Source organism: Pseudorca crassidens, chromosome 20 (genome assembly GCF_039906515.1).
Source record: "Pseudorca crassidens isolate mPseCra1 chromosome 20, mPseCra1.hap1, whole genome shotgun sequence".
Classification (NCBI taxonomy): Eukaryota; Metazoa; Chordata; class Mammalia; order Artiodactyla; family Delphinidae; genus Pseudorca; species Pseudorca crassidens.
In genome coordinates, this window is record NC_090315.1 from 56,677,553 (window position 1) to 56,695,038 (window position 17,486).

At 41.4% G+C, this 17,486-nt stretch overlaps 1 long non-coding RNA gene across 1 annotated transcript in view; it reads left to right on the forward strand.

Annotated features, from left to right (window-relative positions):
* Positions 1–5,521, forward strand: part of LOC137215468 (uncharacterized) — a 321,662-nt gene extending 316,141 nt beyond the window's left edge. The window contains exon 5 of the long non-coding RNA XR_010939303.1: positions 5,390–5,521. This is a non-coding gene — a long non-coding RNA (uncharacterized lncRNA). The remainder of the gene's footprint in view (positions 1–5,389) is intronic.
* The last annotated feature ends 11,965 nt before the right edge of the window (positions 5,522–17,486 follow it).

The following is a 17,486-nucleotide window of genomic DNA, read 5'->3' on the forward strand; positions in this document are numbered from 1 at the left end:
AAATTGCTTTTCCTTTGTTCGATAACATATTCACAGGTCTGGGGACTAGGGTGTGGACGTCTTTGGGGACCATTATTCAGCCAACCACAGCCTGTGATGGCTCTTTGAGGTTCACTGTGTAGCCCTGGCCAGTGTAGGCCTGCATTGCCTCACATTACTTTTTTTCTTGCCTCAGTTCCCTTTTCTTCCTCACCCTTACGCCCTGGGCTTGCACATCTCAAAGAATCTTTTACTTTGATCTTTGCTCCAGGCTCTGTTTTCAGAAGGACCAGGGTGAAGGAAGCTTCAGTGGACTCACATGGTCCCCTTATGTCCCTCTCTTGCAGCATGTCACCCTCTGCTTGACCGCTTGTCCATTTACATGTCTGGACAAGGAGCCACATGCAAAAAGGAGCTGTGTCTTTCTCCTCTATATCCTCAGCCTAGGGAGGAAATCCAGTAGGTGCTCCATGGATCCTCAAATGAGTGAATGATTAATTGGCCTTTTAACTATCGTGGAATTCTTGGTTTGAAGCTGACTTGCTTTGGAAATGTGTCTATCACACTTCCCCACCAATGCTTGCTATGTGTATACGCACTTCATGCTTCAGTGAGCTTTGATTGTGCACATTTGTGCTCAAGGGCAGAATCAAGAAAGAATTAGGTGAATAAATATTTTTAAAGATCTAGAATAAGATCCTGGCTATATGACCTTGGACTAGTCACTTTACTTTTTTGTACCTCAATTTCTTTGTCTGTGAAATGGTATACCAATTAAATTTATCCCGTAGAGTTGATGAAATGATTAATTTTGATTATATATGAGAAGTACTCAAGGCAATATAACTCTGTAGTTTCCCAAATACCTGATTTCAAGGGCTTCTTATGTATTCATAGAACCTAAATTTCATAAAGACTTTCTTTATGAGTATGCATTTCTTCAGTGATATTTTCCAGATGGACTGCTTGACAGACCCTTTTGCTTAGTTGACTGACTGCATCCACAGTCCTTTCTATTATGCCACCTTCTAGCTAGAGGTAGCCATGTGCCAGTGTTTTGAACAACTAGATATGAGCCAAAACTTGTATGGTAGGACTTTCTAGAAAGCTTTTCCATTCTTTATTGAAAGAGGTTGGAAAGGACCATCAGCCTTTGCATCTCTCTTTTCTTCCTGTGTCCTGTAGAGATAATGCCTGGAGGTCCTTCAGCCATTTTGCAACATGAAGAAGCAATGAGCATAAGAAAAAAAAGTAAGAGGACCTCAGAGAATCCTGACCTTGTCTGGTAGTGACCCCTGAACCAACACTGGCAGCCTCCTGCCTCCAGACTTCCTGTTTGTACCTTTTCAAGGATAATACCAGAAATGTGGAGAAAGGGATAGGAAATGTAAACATAGCCAAAGTGAGAAAAAAGGGAAAAAAAATAGTCAGAGAGGTCAGCATCTCACTTTGGATTTTAGAGAATTACAGAAAGGAAGGGGGCTCAGAACCAAAACAAACCTATGCTCATTTCCCACAGTGGACCGGAAGCGCCTTGAAAGCAGTGAATGTGTATGCCTGGTGCTTGGTGTCGTTTGTACCTGGCATCCTGCCTGGCATAGTAGGTGTCTGTTGAACAAACAAAGGAATCTTTATTTTCACCTGTTTTAAGTTTGGCCAAGTCTATCTGGCCCATCTGAGCAGTTGTGATGACAGTTGTTTGGTAGTTTTCCAAACACTATACTATTTAAGTACAGCACAAAGGCCTAGGGGGCCAGGCAGGCAATTGGACAGCTGAAACTGGCTGACCAGACCTGTGTTAGCAAAACTCACACATTTCATGTGAATCTTAAAGAGGAAGGATTTTCTAAATACTTGCTCCAATATGTGGTTCTCCTTGGAGGATTTTGAGTGAGGAGCCAAGTTTAAGGCTGTTCGGAGCAGCTCACTCATTAAAGTTGTGTGGCTTCTGTCCCAGGGAGGATGCGACCCAGTGGGAGACATACACATGTCAACAATTTTCAGGATCCTACCTGAGCTTCCATCCTGGACACCAGGAGCAGCTGCCTGCATCTCACCTGCACCACAGAACGCCTCCTTACTGTGGCTTCCCAAAAGACAGGGACAGGGTCCTGCGGGCCTCGGGACAGCTCATTCCACAGCACAGACTCAGTACCTCATTCATAACTGGGGTGCACAAACAGTCTGTAAGAGTGAAGATCCATCCTTTGACATTTATTTTCATAATCCCTCATGGAGGAGAAGCAAAGCAAGAGAACGTGTTCGTGAGTAATTTGTTCTGTTCCCTGGCATTGATGAAAGGGATAAAAATAAATCAGTGTTTCTAGTCAACTCATTTGAAGGACCAGCCAAAATCACACCATTAAAAATTAACATCTAAAATAGATTGTACATTACTAGGGATGAGTTCAGACCCAAAGTAGAATAATTGGCCAAATGTATCTACAGAACGTTGGATATGACAAATTCACTCTCATTTCCAGTGGTTAAGAAATAAAAGAAGACAGATTGTCTTCATTTCAGGCAGGGAAGATTTGAAGGAACAGCTCAGCACATCTTATGTGAGTTAAAGGAGGGACTAGGAAAAAGGCTAAGGCTTTTTCCTAGTGGGAAAGATGTGGGGCTTTCTGAGCACCACATTCATCACTGAGCACAATCCACCAGGTCCTGTGCGATTCGTGTCAAAATTACCAGATTGTTCCCATTCTCGGAACCACCTGAATTCTAGGTTGGAAGGTTAAACCATCGTTTTATTTCTGATGGCCTAAATAACTCATTCAATGCCCATTATATACATCTGTTGATACCATCCAGAGATGTGAGATTCATATACCCATCCATCCATCTATACATCTATCCAGCCAGCCAGTACTTAGGGGGCACCTGCCTTTGCTGGGCCCTGTGCTGGGGCAGAAGATACAATGATGGATTAGACGGAAACTTTACTTTCAAAGAAATTAATCTAGTGTCTGGCTTTAGAGCAGGATTTCTCAGTCTCCACACTATTAACATTTTGGGCTGGATAACCCTTTTTTGTGAGGGCTGTTGTGCATTATAAGACACTTAGTAGTGTGCCTAGCCTCTACCCACTAGATTCCAATAGCGCATGCCCTTCTAGTCATGATTACCAAAAAATGTCTGCAGATATTAACAAATGTCCCCTGTTCAGAGAGGGCAAAATTGCCCCCAGTGGAGAAGCATTGCTTTAGAGTCAGAAACATAGCTTCTATTCCTGCCTTGACCTCTTACTAGTTGTTTATTTAACTAATTGTTTTTTTAACTTTTCCTTATGCCCAACACCTAACAGTTTCTGGCTCAGAGTAGGTATGTGATAAATATTTATAGGTTAAATGAATGAATGAATGAATGAATGTCTATATCCGTAAGACCAACCTATCTATCCCTAAGGAGCTGACAGGCTGTTAGGAGGACCTTGAGTCTTGGCCATACACAAAGCCAAGCAAGCAATATATTCAATCAAAATATGCCTCAGCTGAGCAGGGAAAAAGCTGCTTATGGGATGTTTAGCTGTGTAGGCCTGACAGATAATTGAGCGGCTGGATTTTTCAGTTTCAACAGATTGGTTTGCCATTCTGTAGCCACAATAACAGAGCAAAGTAACAATCATGTCTATGTTTAATTTTCTGGAGAGTGTTGCATCGCTGAGGCTCACAGTCTGGCCAATTAAATGTGGCCGATTGGTACTCCCACACAAGTTTGGGGGCATTTAAAATAGCTCTCTGCAAAAGAAAAAAAAATCCAAGCTGCAGAGAAAGTTTTAACTCTCTCAACATTTCATATTTCAGACCAGGCTTGTGATGGTAAAATTGGTCTGGGTGACAGAGAATAGATAAGCCATCCATTTTGAGTGTATTGGTGTCAACCTGAGTGTTGGCTTTGTGGCTGGTGATTATGTCTCTCGGTGGAGTTGGATAATTTTTTATATTCAAGGAAATCATCAAGCCTCCACTCGTTGGGGGGCTTAGGTTATGGGACTCTTGACCATGATGTCAACCATTCAGAGGGAGCCACGAGTGTCACTCATCAAGCTTTCTTTACTACTTAAGCTTCAATGAGGGGTAGCTGATAGAAATGGAGAAAGGCTACCCTACCTTTTTTATTCTTAAGTCTTCCAGACACAATTCATGTAGGTTCTTGTGGAGCAGACTGTTTTTGTTATCTATTGCCACAATAATGCTAAGTAACAAACAACCGTAAAGTATCATTGGCATGTGGCAGTAACACTTGTTTAGCCTAGAAATCTGAAGGATTTAGCTCATCTCGGCTGGACTCAGCTGACTCGGGGGTCATGTGTATTTGGGGTCAGTTACAGGTCGGCTAATTGGCTGTGACAATCCTGGCTGGGCATGCTCACCTTCTGGAAGTTGAATGGCTGTTCGTTGATTTAGGATGGTCTTGGCAGGCGTAACTGGGATGACTTTCATTGTCTGGGGGCTAGCTGGGAAATGTGCTTATGGCAGTGGCAGAGGTACAAGAGCTTGCTTTGTGTTTGATAACATTCCATTAGCCAAAGCACATCACATGGCTGAGGCCAGAGTTAAGAAATCAGGCAGAAGACACTGCCCAGAGTAAGAGGGCGCTGCAAAGTTACATGGCCAAGGGTGTGGGTATCAAAGGTGTGACTAATTCAAATCGATTAATACATCGCTGTACTATTGAATACAAAGGCTAGACTCCAGAAAGTGTTGGGGCTACACAATCAAGCTAAATCTGAACAAGAAAGATCCTTACAGAAATGTTCAGAAAAAGATGAAGAGGGAAGAGAGTGATCTATGACTTGGGGGTGGCTCAGCCACCCAGCTGCTATTTGGGTTCTATTTGATCTAGTTAGGAAGAGTGTCTTCACACTGGAAAGGAAAGGGTGGCACAAGTATGAATAAGAGATAATTCAGGTGGGGAGGCAGCTAGCTCCCTGTAGAGTCCAAATTTGTAGTCCCATGGGATTTCCATCCCAGACTGTTGAAGGACTTGACCATAGAACATGCTGACAGTGATTGTTAGGCATCATGGAAAAATGATAGAGGCTTCCACAGAAGGTAGGTTGGTTTTAAATGGTTGACATTTGAAAGAAATGTCTCCCTAAGACATCTGTAAATTTCTTAATTCACAGGTATACTGGAGTATATAATAACCACACCCCCTCCAACAAATGGCTTTAGAATAACTAAAGATGCTGAATATCAAGGGTTTTATATACCTAGGTCTAAAGTAATTTCTCAATTAGTTACAATAAATTCCTCTCAAATTATGTATGTACCTAGTGTCCCATACTTTTTACTTTGTCTTCTCGTAATAGTATTCAACATAGTAATAAACTAATTTATTTGCTCCTTTGTGTCAGGCATTGTGCTAAGCTATTTACATGCATGGTCTCGTTTTGTTCTCATAGCAATCTCAAGACACGGGCACCATCATTACCGTTTTATAGATGGGAGAATGGGAGCTCAGAGAATCAAAGCTTGTACCCGGGTCTGCCTGATGACTTCCTGTGGTCTTAATTCCCTCACGTGGCTGCCTGTTGAAAGAGGTGAGTTGTAACAGGATGAAATAGAAGTGGGATTCCACATTAAAAAAATCAGCCGTGCAAGTAGAAGATTGGGAAACCCTGACTTGCCAGCAATTGATGTCAATAAACACCTTAGAGCTTTTGTTGACCACAAGTTCGATAGGCGTTAACAGAGCAAGGCTGCTGCCGAGAACCCACAAGGAAGCTTTGATTCTTTCCTAGGGATGTGCATGGCTCTGTCCACAGACTGTGCCATTTAGGGAGTCAGATTTCATTCACTAGCGATTATTAGATTGATTAACTGCATCTGTGGCTTTTAAGGTGGCGCGTTTTAAGAAGGTCATTGACAGTTTGGAGTGTGTCCACTGAAGGAGAATTAGGAGGGTCAGAGTTTGGTGAAAACATGGTATGTGGGAAAGAATTAAAAAGTGGAGTATGTGTAATCTTCTACCAAGAAGACTTAGAGGTTATATGGATAAATTTCTTCAGCTACTTGAAGGGATTCCATGTGGAAGATGACAATCTCATTTAAGACTGATCCAGAAGTAATAGGGTAATGGTTATATGATCTGTTGGGCTGGTGGTTGCAATCTGGGTTGTGAATTGCTTTGAGAGGTGGTAAGCTCCATGACTCTGACGAGTGCCGACAGAGGTGACTTAGAGGGGGCTGCTGCCCTGAGGAGGTCCTTTTCCCCACGTTGTCTTCCGAAACGATGACTTCATTACTTATGACCAGAGTATTTACTGAGGTTTCCTGCGCGCTCAGCCATTACAATACAATGTAGTTGGGAAAGTGGTACACCTGTTCATCAAATAATGCATGAAAATAGTATTTTAAAGGGGGAATGTTTAGTCCTCACTCCTGTTGTTTCCTTTCACTTGGAGGAAACTCCACTAGTGTAACACCCCTGGCTTCTTTCTGCCGCTCTGCTCATTCCACACCATTGAAGGGTGAGAGAGAAGAGACTTATGTGCTATACAGTTTAAGAATAGTAAACTTGACATTCTTGGCTCAGAAACCCCCTCTTCTCTCTTGGGAGTGAGCTGCCCACAGAAAGCATAATTCATCCGTTCTTTTCCAGGCATAAATACCCTGTTCATGTCCTCATATTGGGTGGCTGTCTGAGTTCAGTGTTGCCATTACTATGTGAATAAACCTGTCAAATTTTGAGGTTTAGGATTAAGAATCAGGTTTGCTTTTACCTTAAGTGGCATCTTGAATTTAGGCTTGTTTGGGAGTAAGGGGGCTATGGTAGCTTCCATCTGCAGCTCTCTCGTCTCACGTCTCAATTTTTTTGGAACTCAGGGAAAGAAGGGTAATTGGATGTTTATTCTCTGAGCCTCGGGTCTTTACTCACACTATCTCCTCTGAGCATGCCGACTATATCTCTGTTATTACCATCCCCAGTATATAGATGAGAAAGATGAGTCTCGATCAAGTTAGGAAGTGAGAAAGCAAATTTCAACCCATGTCTGCTTGAACTCAAATCAAGGCTTTCATTTGGTGTTCAGTGAAGAGAAAGGTTTTGAGCTACAGAGGATATTGACAGTCACAGAAGGGAAGACTCTCGGGGCCCCTGAGGGAGTGAGAACTATTATGGGCCTTAGATGGTCAAAGTGATTAATGGAGGAAAAGAAAGGAGTGTGGACCTTCCAAGGATATAAGCAAGAAGCAATCTTCCCTCCCAAGAGTGACAGCTGCAGTAATAATGTCATCGTCACTGCCAACTTCTTCATCTTCAGCACCATCTTCATCATAAGAGCCCCCATTTGTTGACCTTTTACTCTATACCAGAGACTGCTCTAAGCACTTTACATCTCTTGTCCCATGTAGTTTTTAACTGCTTTACTGAGTTAAAATTGACATTCAGTAAACTGCACATATTTAAATGTATAATTTGATAAATTTTGACATATGAAAACGCCCGTGAAACCATTACCACAAATAGTGAACATATCGATCATCCCAAAAAGTTTCCTTAGGCCCCTTTCTAATCCTTCCCTAATTCTCTTTTCCCCTGGGCCCTAGTTCTGTCCCCACACAACCACCGATAAGCCTTCTGTCACTAAATTTGCATTTTCTAGAATGTTATACAAATGAAATCATACAATATGTACTCTTTTGTTGTTGTTTGGCTTCTTTTACCTAATATAAATACATTGAGATTCATCCATGTTGTGATGTATTGATAGAGTTTATTCCTTTCTGTCGCTGAGTAGTATTCCATTGTATGAATATAACACAACTTGTTTATCCATTCGCGTATGGGTGGCTATTTGGATTGTTTCTAGTGTTTGACTGTTACACATAAAATTGTTTTGAACATCTGTGTACAAGTCTTCATGTGCACAAATGCTTTCATTTCACAGCCCATATTTAAACCTTACAATGAACGAATGGCATAGTACTATTACAATCCCAATTTTATAGATGAGGAAGCTGGGGTCCACCAAGATCAATCACACTGCCTGAGGCCAATGGCTAATTTGAGGCCGGATCTGTCTGACAACCCCATGCTCAAAGTTCCTGTGCAATTCTGCATCCCCATGCTGAGAGGAATACCTTCACTTGGAGAAATAAAGACGTTTATTTTTTTCACTATAAGAATATATTTCTCAGCCTATCTCTACTCCCTGTCACGGTTATCCAGATTGGCTGCTGCACCCAGACTCTCAGAGGGCAAGATGAGCATTCCTGCTGAGTTTTTTAGTTTACCCATCAACAAGAGATAAGAAAATGCTACTAGGGGCCAGGACATTTTCCTGTCAAGAATATGAGATTATATCTTCATTTACAGAGTAACTTTTAGACCCTGAAAATGAGAGTTAAAAAAAGAAAGCAGATAGAAGAAACAAAGAGAGTGTGCAAACATCCTTGTGCATATTCGCAATCCAAGAGCTGAGAATTTTGTGGATAAAATGAATCCATAAAGAGAGCTCAGCTGCAGAATTATAGTCAAAAGTCTTAGGAGGTTCAATTGTGGCTGATACCCTGGGGTTCCAGGGAAGCACTTTGAGGAATCCCTGACCACATTTCTCTGTTTGAATCTGGTCTGGGCCTTTGTCCTGTGCTCCTTCCTCATTCTGATTCTCCAGCTGATTGATTTATTCACATACTGGGCAGGTACTCTGTGCAGGGTGGCAGTGTGAGAGAGAAGACTTGACACAGTCCAAGGAACTTACAGGTTGGTAGGGGAATATTTAGAGGAACCACATGCTTTGCAGGGCAGCGTGACAACTGCTCCTGACAGAGGGGTACTTGAAGGACACTGTGGGAACACTAAGCAGGGAGAAACTGAGAGAACCGGTGAAGGCTTCCCTGAGGAGGTGTCATTTAATTATTTAATGTTTTTCTTTTGTTTATGCGTTTTGTAATGCACATGCTTATTATGATAAGTGATACAACTAGTGGTGTGCTGGTAAATGTTTGACAAATAGTTTTCTGGGAAAAAACAATATGTATATACATAAAACATACATACGTACATATATACAAATACTTATTATAAGAGAGTTATGATATAAGGAATGTATAGTATACAATTTACAAATAACAATAAAATATACAATATTCTTTACTGTAAATTTCATATATATGGCCAATTGATTTTTCACAGAATGGTTTCACTGATTTTTGCCAAACTCTTATATCCTTAGCCAGCCTATGGTTGTAGTTAACAAACAAGTATACTTCTACATGACTGCTGATTAATGTTTTCATTTATGTTAACAAAGAAATAAGGTAATGTTATAATGTTATATAAGACCAAAAGCGAAACAATGGAAACATGTCAGAACTTCACTTGTTCCTCAGTGATGTCAGACACATGTTTGCTGAATCAGATGATAATTTTTGATAACTTGAAGAATAATTTTCTCTATATTTTGTGCTATTCACAATATAACAGCTACAGATACACCCACTTTTGTTACCAAATTGGTGGCCTGGACCCGTGCCAGGGTCCTAGCCCAGCCTTGTCTCAGCCAGGAAGGGTCTTTTTCTGCTCAGATTCACACAGCCCATAACAAAATCAATGCTGAGGTGGAAATAACCGAAGCTTCATTCAATGGCCGAAGAATGGAGAAGCTGGAACTTAGTTCACAAATCAGCTTCTCAACTCAATTTGGACTGACTCACCATACATGTAGGAGGGTTGAGGTAAAAAGGAGGAAATTGGAAAGAGAGGGAGGCATATTCATGAGTTTTCAGAGAATAGGAGTGTGGTTTGAACCCAGAACTGAGGCAACACTCCTTTTCAGTTCTTGTATGGGCTTTTTTGGTTGTTGTTATGGCAGTTGTCAACTGTCATGGCGCTGGTGGGTGTGTCATTTAGCATATGCTAATGTATTGCAGTATGTGTATAATGAGGTTCAAGGTCTACTGGAAGTCACATCTTCTGCCATCTTGGGCCTAGGTGGTTCTAATCAGTTCTTGTTTTTCTGTTTGCAGCTTCCTCCTGAAACTTAGATAAGAGCAGTTGGTTTCCATTCCAGGGAGGGGCAGGGATATGATTCTGGGCCAACAGACTTGGTAGCACTCTGAGGTTTAATCTATGTTATTAACACTTTTCTCCATCAATTTCGTAAATTTAGATAATCATCAGAGCCATAAATTGAGCCCTGGCTTGTAGTGTTTGCCAATTTTTGTGGTGTAAATACTCCCACTGTGGCTGATTTCAAGCTACCGATGTGATGTCACTATACATGGAGCTGGCAAGAAATGTGCAGTCATACCCCATAACATGGTAATTCTATCGTACTGATACTATACGTGGAAATAGCCTCAAGAGCATAGGTAATAGTAAAAATAGTAAAATGATTAAGAAATGTTGAGTATTGTCTATTTATCACCTTTTAAAAATATAATTTATTTAATTAAAAGTTTGTATAATTTAATTTTTAATAATGGCTAGGTTTAACAACCATGTTGCAAAATTCCTGAATATTTAACAACGGAAAGTCAGTAGGAACATACAACTAGATACATTTATAAAGGGTAATCATTACCCTCCAGTCAACACTCCCTTCCCTTTGTCCTCCCATCCTGTCCCACTTGAGGTGTATGCTGCCTTCCGTACCCTTCTCTTTATACCAGTAAACAAATACAAACATGTGCATAACATATACAAGACTATAGGGGAGTTGGTTGTCTCTGTGTTGACTGAGTAATATCATACCATAAATGTTACTCTGTCAGGGATGGAGCTCTAAGAAGTAAATTTGATCAAGTGCTAGTTTTTTTATTTTCTAACACACATTTCCCAAAACAGTCATGTCATACATACTGCTTTGTTGATGTCATTAGTGTAGTCTTTTTTCTTCTGGGCTGGCTTTGCTCTGCTATCTCTCTCTCCAACTCTACCTTAGTCAGCGCCACCACTCTACCCTAATGACCCTCCCTCCACATCATAAACCCAGGCTAATAGCCTGTTGCATATTTTTTTATACATGTCTCCATTCTTACATAATTACTTATATCTATACATAGATACACATATACATAGGATTTGTTTTTAAATGTTTTGTTCATTAAAACATGGTATTATATTATGCATACTTACTTGTATCTTGTACTCTACGGTTGTTCTAATTTCAACAATTGTTCTAAATCTCATTTTTCATTTATTTGTCTGCATAGTATAATATTTCATGGTATGATTATACTATAATTTAATACATATTCTGCTACTGATGAACACTTCCTGTTTTTAGTATTTTTCTCCTCTCTGAAGAATGCTGTAATAAATATCCTTGAACATCTATCTTTAGATACTGAAGCTTTTATTTTTGTAGGGCAGAATAGGAGGAATGGGGTTTCTGGGTTGAAGGGTATGTGTATTTTTAATATTAATAGATATATCCGTATGGCTTTCAGAAACTCTTCACATTTATACCAGTAATAACTGAGAGAACTTTTCCATCAACCCCACCAGCAATAAGTCTTAACTCTCTTTTTAATTTTTGCCTGGGACAGGAGTATAGAGAAATAACTCATTGGTACTTTAATTTGCATTTCTCTGACTACCAGTGAGCTTGAATATATTTTCTTATGTTTATTGGCAATTTGGGTTTGCTCTTCTGTGAATTACCTCTTCATATCCTTTGTTTATCTTTTCTGTGGAATTGTTTCTCTTTGTCAGTCTTTTTGTATAGCATAGATATTAACCTGTTATTTGTCATCTGAATTGAAAATATTTTTCCAAGTCTTTGGTTTCTCTGTTAACTTGTAATTTGTTACTTTTAGCTATGTTTAGATATTTTATGGCTTATAGTGATATAGTATATAGTTTGTAGTTAATGTTTATATAGAATGAACAAAATGAACATAAATGCTTTGTTTTTCCTTTAAAACATAGGGTTCCCCTTTTGGGTATGAAGATCTTCCACCTCTAGACTATAAACAGATATACATTTTCTTGTGATTTTTTTTTTTTGTATAAAATTTTATATCTAGACTTTTTAATATCTACGAAAATTTATTTTTTTATATGGTATGAGATAATAGTCCAACTTCATTCTTTTAATTCAGTAGCCATTTGTGCATGGCCATTTGCTAAATAAGCCATTCTTTCCTCATTGAATGGTTTACTGGGATCTATTTTTTGATCCTCTATTCTTTTCCACTGATTAATTTTTCTATTCTTATGCTAATACTATATTGATTTGTTTAGAGTGGTTTGTAGTGTGTGTTGGTGTCTGGTAAGGCAAATCCTCCATCTTTAGTCTTTATACATGTATATATAAATTTTAGTATTCTCAAGCATTTTTTTCATCTATATGAACTGAAGATTATTTTACCTTCAAGGAAAAGGAAAGTAAAATGCTATTCATGTTTAATAGGAGTATCATTAAATTTTATATATTTATATGTATAATTTTGACACTTTTTTATGACATTAGATCTCCCTAATGAAGGACCTAGTTTCTATTTCCATTTGTTCAAAATCTTTTTTATGTCATCCAATAAGATTTTATAGTTTTATTCATAATAGGTCCTATGGCTCTCTTGTTAATTTTTTCATCTATTATAATTTTTTTTTTTTTTACTGTTTCCATTTTTAGGTACTTATTGCTAGCATATAGAGGATCTGTTTTCCCCTCAAATTCTTCTTATACTCTTGAATCTTATCAAATACTCTTGTTAATTATAGAATTAAAAAAATAGCTTATGTAGGCATTATAGATATGCAGTCAAATCATCAGCCAAAAAAAGAGAGTTTTACCTCTTCTTTTCTGGTTTTAGGTCCATTATTTAATATTCTTATTTTATTGCATTGTTAGAACCATTTAGACAATGCTGACCGATTTATTATTGATGGTAGGCATCTCTATCCAGTGTTCAATTTTTATGGAATTTTTTTCTTATTTTAAAATTTGTTAGTAACTTGTGTTAAAAAGCATTTATCATATTTAAATGTTTCCTTTTGATTCTTATTTTACTTAGAGTATGTATTATAAGTGGCTGCAAGAGTTTATCAAATGTCTTTTCAGCATGTGTTAATATGATCATAGAGTTTTCTCCTTTATTGTTGATGTAATGACTGGTGGGAATAAATTTTCTTATACTACAAATTGAGTCTCTAAGGATGAAGAGGAGTCCCCTTGGAGGGAAGGAGAAGAGCATATTCGACACAGGGGAGAAAACTATTAATTAAGGGAAAACAAGGAAGTTATGGTTAAAGTTAGACATAAAACAAAGCTCTCCAGAGTTTGAAGGCAGGCAGTCTGCCATGCAAAGTGGGTAAATGAGGACACTCAAGTGTGATGGCTGAAGTTCCTGAGAAACATGGTGGCTATTGCATATGTGGTCATGGGGGCGTTTTCTTCTGGAGGCAGGACTGGATGCCATATGTTCAGTAACTGGATAAAGGCTCATGGGTAATGGAGGAGCAGGAAATGCTCCAATGATGAGTTTGAACAAAATATCCAGATATCCGGGGCTTCCCTGGTGGCGCAGTGGTTGAGAGTCTGCCTGCCGATGCAGGAGACACGGGTTCATGACCCGGTCCGGGAGGATCCCACATGCCGCAGAGCGGCTGGGCCCATGGGCCGTGGCCGCGGGGCCTGCGCGTCCGGAGCCTGTGCTGCGCAACGGGAGAGGCCAGAACAGTGAGAGGCCCACGTACCGCAAAAAAAAAAAAAAAAAAAAAAAAATCCAGATATCCAGTCAGAAAAATACAAGCCCATGGGGAGAGAAAGTGGAGGCTTTTTTGGCCACCAAGGATGGAAAAATGTACCTACTGCTTATTGTCAGATAGATGGGGGATTAGAAACTGGAGATGTAATCAGATGAAAGACTGAAGTTGATTCTTGTGGGTGAACCTTTTTTTTTTTCTTTTATGGCCATGCCACCTGGCTTGTGGGATCTTAGTTCCCCAACCAGAGATGGAACCAGTCCTCCCTGCAGTGGAAGTATGGGGTCCTAACCAATGGACCGCCAGGGAATTCCCGGAATCTTTTAAACTATATGATTTTTATGGGCAGATACTACCTTTTAACTATTTTCAGGGCTCAGCATAGAATATCCTATCCAGAAGTTGCTGAGTAAGTGCTTGATGGAGGCATGTGAGCCCAATTTGGGCAATAGGAAGACGGAAATGAACTAGAAAGAGTAAACCACTGATCACCAAACATTAGAGTTTGAAGAAACTTTGAAAGTGCAGTCATTCATTTATTCATTTATTTATTATTTCATATTTATTTGATACTTACCATGTATCAGCTGCTAGACACTGGAAATACAATGATAAATAGGATAGACAATGTCTCTGCCTTCATGGATCTTACCTTTCAGTTTGGAGTGAGATAAGTGATGACTAAATAAACAGATTAGACAATTACAGGCTTTGAGAAGTGCTTTAAACAGTGCTTCTCAAACTTTCATGTGCATATGGGTGACAGGGAATCTTGTTAAAATGCAGATTCTAACTCAGCAGTTCTAGGGTGAGGCTGAGACTCTGCATTTCTAACAATTTCCTGGCCAATGCTGCTGCTCCTCATCCAGGGACCACACTTTGAGGATTGGCAAGATCATGAGGATACAGATAGAGAGTGATGGGGAGAGGGGATGCTTTGCAGACACGGTGGTCGGCAGAGGCCTCTCTGGAGAGATGCTTTTGAGCTGAGTTCTACAGGAGCGCTCAGGCCAGGCCAGACACCAGTCCTGCAGACTCCTAGAGAGCGTGTTGTGGGTGTGACTGGTGGAATCCACTGTTGTCCTTGACAGAGGGCCTGAAAACAGAGGAGTGGTGATGAACTGAGGATGATGAGGTTGAGAGGAGATGGGCTTGTTTCTGGGAAGTGATGTGCCCAGGGCCACGGGAGGATGTAAGTGGAGGTGCTTGGAAGGCAAGCCGGGAAGTAACACTCACCAGAGGGAGAAAGAGAAGGAATGGAAAGTTGTGTCTCAGACTCAGATATAGAGGCATTCCAAGGAGAGTGAGAGTCTCATTGGATGAGGCTGAAAGGGTGGGTGGGGGCCAATCCAAGAAGAGGCCCAGTGGCTTCTTAAGACTCTATTTATAATGCTGGTGTCGGTAATGGGGCTGGTGTCCACTTACGGGCTGCCTCTGTTGTCCTCAGCTCTTAGGGCCTGCAACTGGCCACCCTTTGGCAATATGGCCCAACTCATTGGCCATGTCAATCCTTGTTGTTTGGCTACAGCAGAAACCTTGATTACTTGGGTGATATGGAACTTATTTTCCCTGGGGGGCAGAGGGCAAAGTCATCCATAGTTAGCTGTAACCAAGATGCATGTGTCTGCCGGCATCGCTGTTGGGATAGTTTGAAGGGTGGGGTGAGCCAGCCTCTCTGTGACTTCTCCACCTCTGCCATCCCAGCTCTTTCTGCCTGACTCTGAGGGCTCCACCAGCAGGCTGGACCCTGCTCCGAGTTCCTTCTTTCTTGTGAGAATAAAGCCAAATTGTACCACTATCTTTACACAGTTTCTCCTTGGGTGCCACAATGAGGAAGGCTCTGATCCTAAAGCTCACTTTACACCGAAGTGAAACTTGCCCAATAATTAGGGCATCCAACCTTTGTTAAGTATGTATCATGTACCAGGTGCAATGCAGTAAGTAATTTCATCAAGAATTAGTTCCCTTAGGGACTTCCCTCGTGGTACAGTGGTTAAGACTTTGCCTTCCAGTGCAGGAGGTGTGGGTTTGATCCCTGGTCAGGGAGCTAAGATCCTACATGCCTTGTGGCCAAAAAACCAAAACATGAAACAGAAGCCATATTGTAACAAAGTCAATGACCTAGAGGGGTGGGATAGGGAGGGTGGGAGGGAGGCTCAAGAGGGAGGGGATATGGGGACATGCGTGTACATATGGCCGATTTGCTTTGTTGTGCAACAGAAACTAACACGATATTGTGAAGCAATTATACTCCAATAAAGATCTATTAAAAAATAAGTGGTCCACATCAAAAAAAATCTTAAAAAAAAAAGAATTAGCTCCCTTGGACTTCCTGGCAACTCTATGAGATAGAAAAAGGGGAAGAGAAAGGAAGACTCAAAATAAAGATGTGTAGCTTTAGTTAACAAAAAATTAATCCAACAAATTTAGATTGAGCCCCTACCTCATACCAGGTAAAGCTGACAATACTGGGGAGATATCAGTGGACACACAGACAAAAAACCCTGTTGTCACTGGCTTACATTCTCTCAATAGTTAGGAGACGGAGGTTATAAATCAAAGAAGGAAGCAAGATATAAGCCATATCAGAAGGTGATGAGTGCCAACCAAGGCAAAGCAGGCAGAGGGAGAGTCGAGGAGGGGGGTCGCCTAGACAGAGAAAGGCTCCGTGAGACTGAGAGCTTCTAGCTGAGGTTGGAAGAGGGGAGGGAGGGTGAACAAAGGCCTGAAACGAGAGCCCCGCGTGTGTCCAGTGATCTGTAAGAAGCAGCGTGTGGCCGGGGGGAGTGAGAGAAGGAGGCAGAGAGTGAAGTCAGAGGGGTAGGGGATACCCTTGGAGGCCTTGGGCGGGGGCTTTGGCTTTACTCTGAGTGAGGGGAAAGCCACTGAGGGTTTTGAGCAGAGGGGTGATGTTGCTGGCATCATTTTTAATGCATCTCTGGCTGTCTCATCAGGATGAGGGTATTAAGGGACCAGGGTCGAGAATAACACATTATGGGAAACAGCTAACTTCCACTTTCCTCCACTCTTTTTTTTTTTTTTTTTTTTGCGGTATGCGGGCCTCTCACTGCTGTGGCCTCTCCCGTTGTGGAGCACAGGCTCCGGACGCGCAGGCTCAGCGGCCATAGCTCACGGGCCCAGCCGCTCCGCGGCATGTGGGATCTTCCCGGACCGGGGCACGAACCCGTGTCCCCTGCATCGGCAGGCAGACTCTCAACCACTGCGCCACCAGGGAAGCCCTCCTCCACTCTTAAAATGCGCTTGAGCTTCATCTTCTGGGATTCTCAGGAGCTCGAGAGAGAGCAAGTCCATAAATAAAAATGGGTACCGGATTCAGGGTGGAGCGGTGGGGGCTGCCCCCTCCCCTCCCGGAATGTGCTCCCCTCCCCTTGGGCTCCCAGCGCCTGCACACCTGGGGCATGTTGATAATGCTCTTGATTATCTTTGTTCTCCCAGCCTCCTCTGAGTTTGTAGAGTTTCCTGTTTGCATACTTTCCCTGAGCTTTTTATGATTATCTCCCCAACTTTACAGTCTGCCCCATTATTTAAATGAACGTGAGGTAGATGCAGAACTGCCAGCTGGATGAACATGCTGCTTCGGTGCTGTGAGGAAGGTAGCGTGGAGAGCGTGTGGAGCCACGGGCCTTGCTTCTGCCATCTGGGGTCCATGTAGCTACCTGTGTCCCTACATAGCTCCCTGCTGCCCCCTGTATAAGCCCTGCGGTCCTGTGTCTTCAAGTTCATGGACGCATGGGGACTTTAATGGGAACGTGAAACAATGACCGCAACTGTCCACATGAACTCTGACTGGCAACTAATTTGTAGATGTACTGATTCTTTTTCCA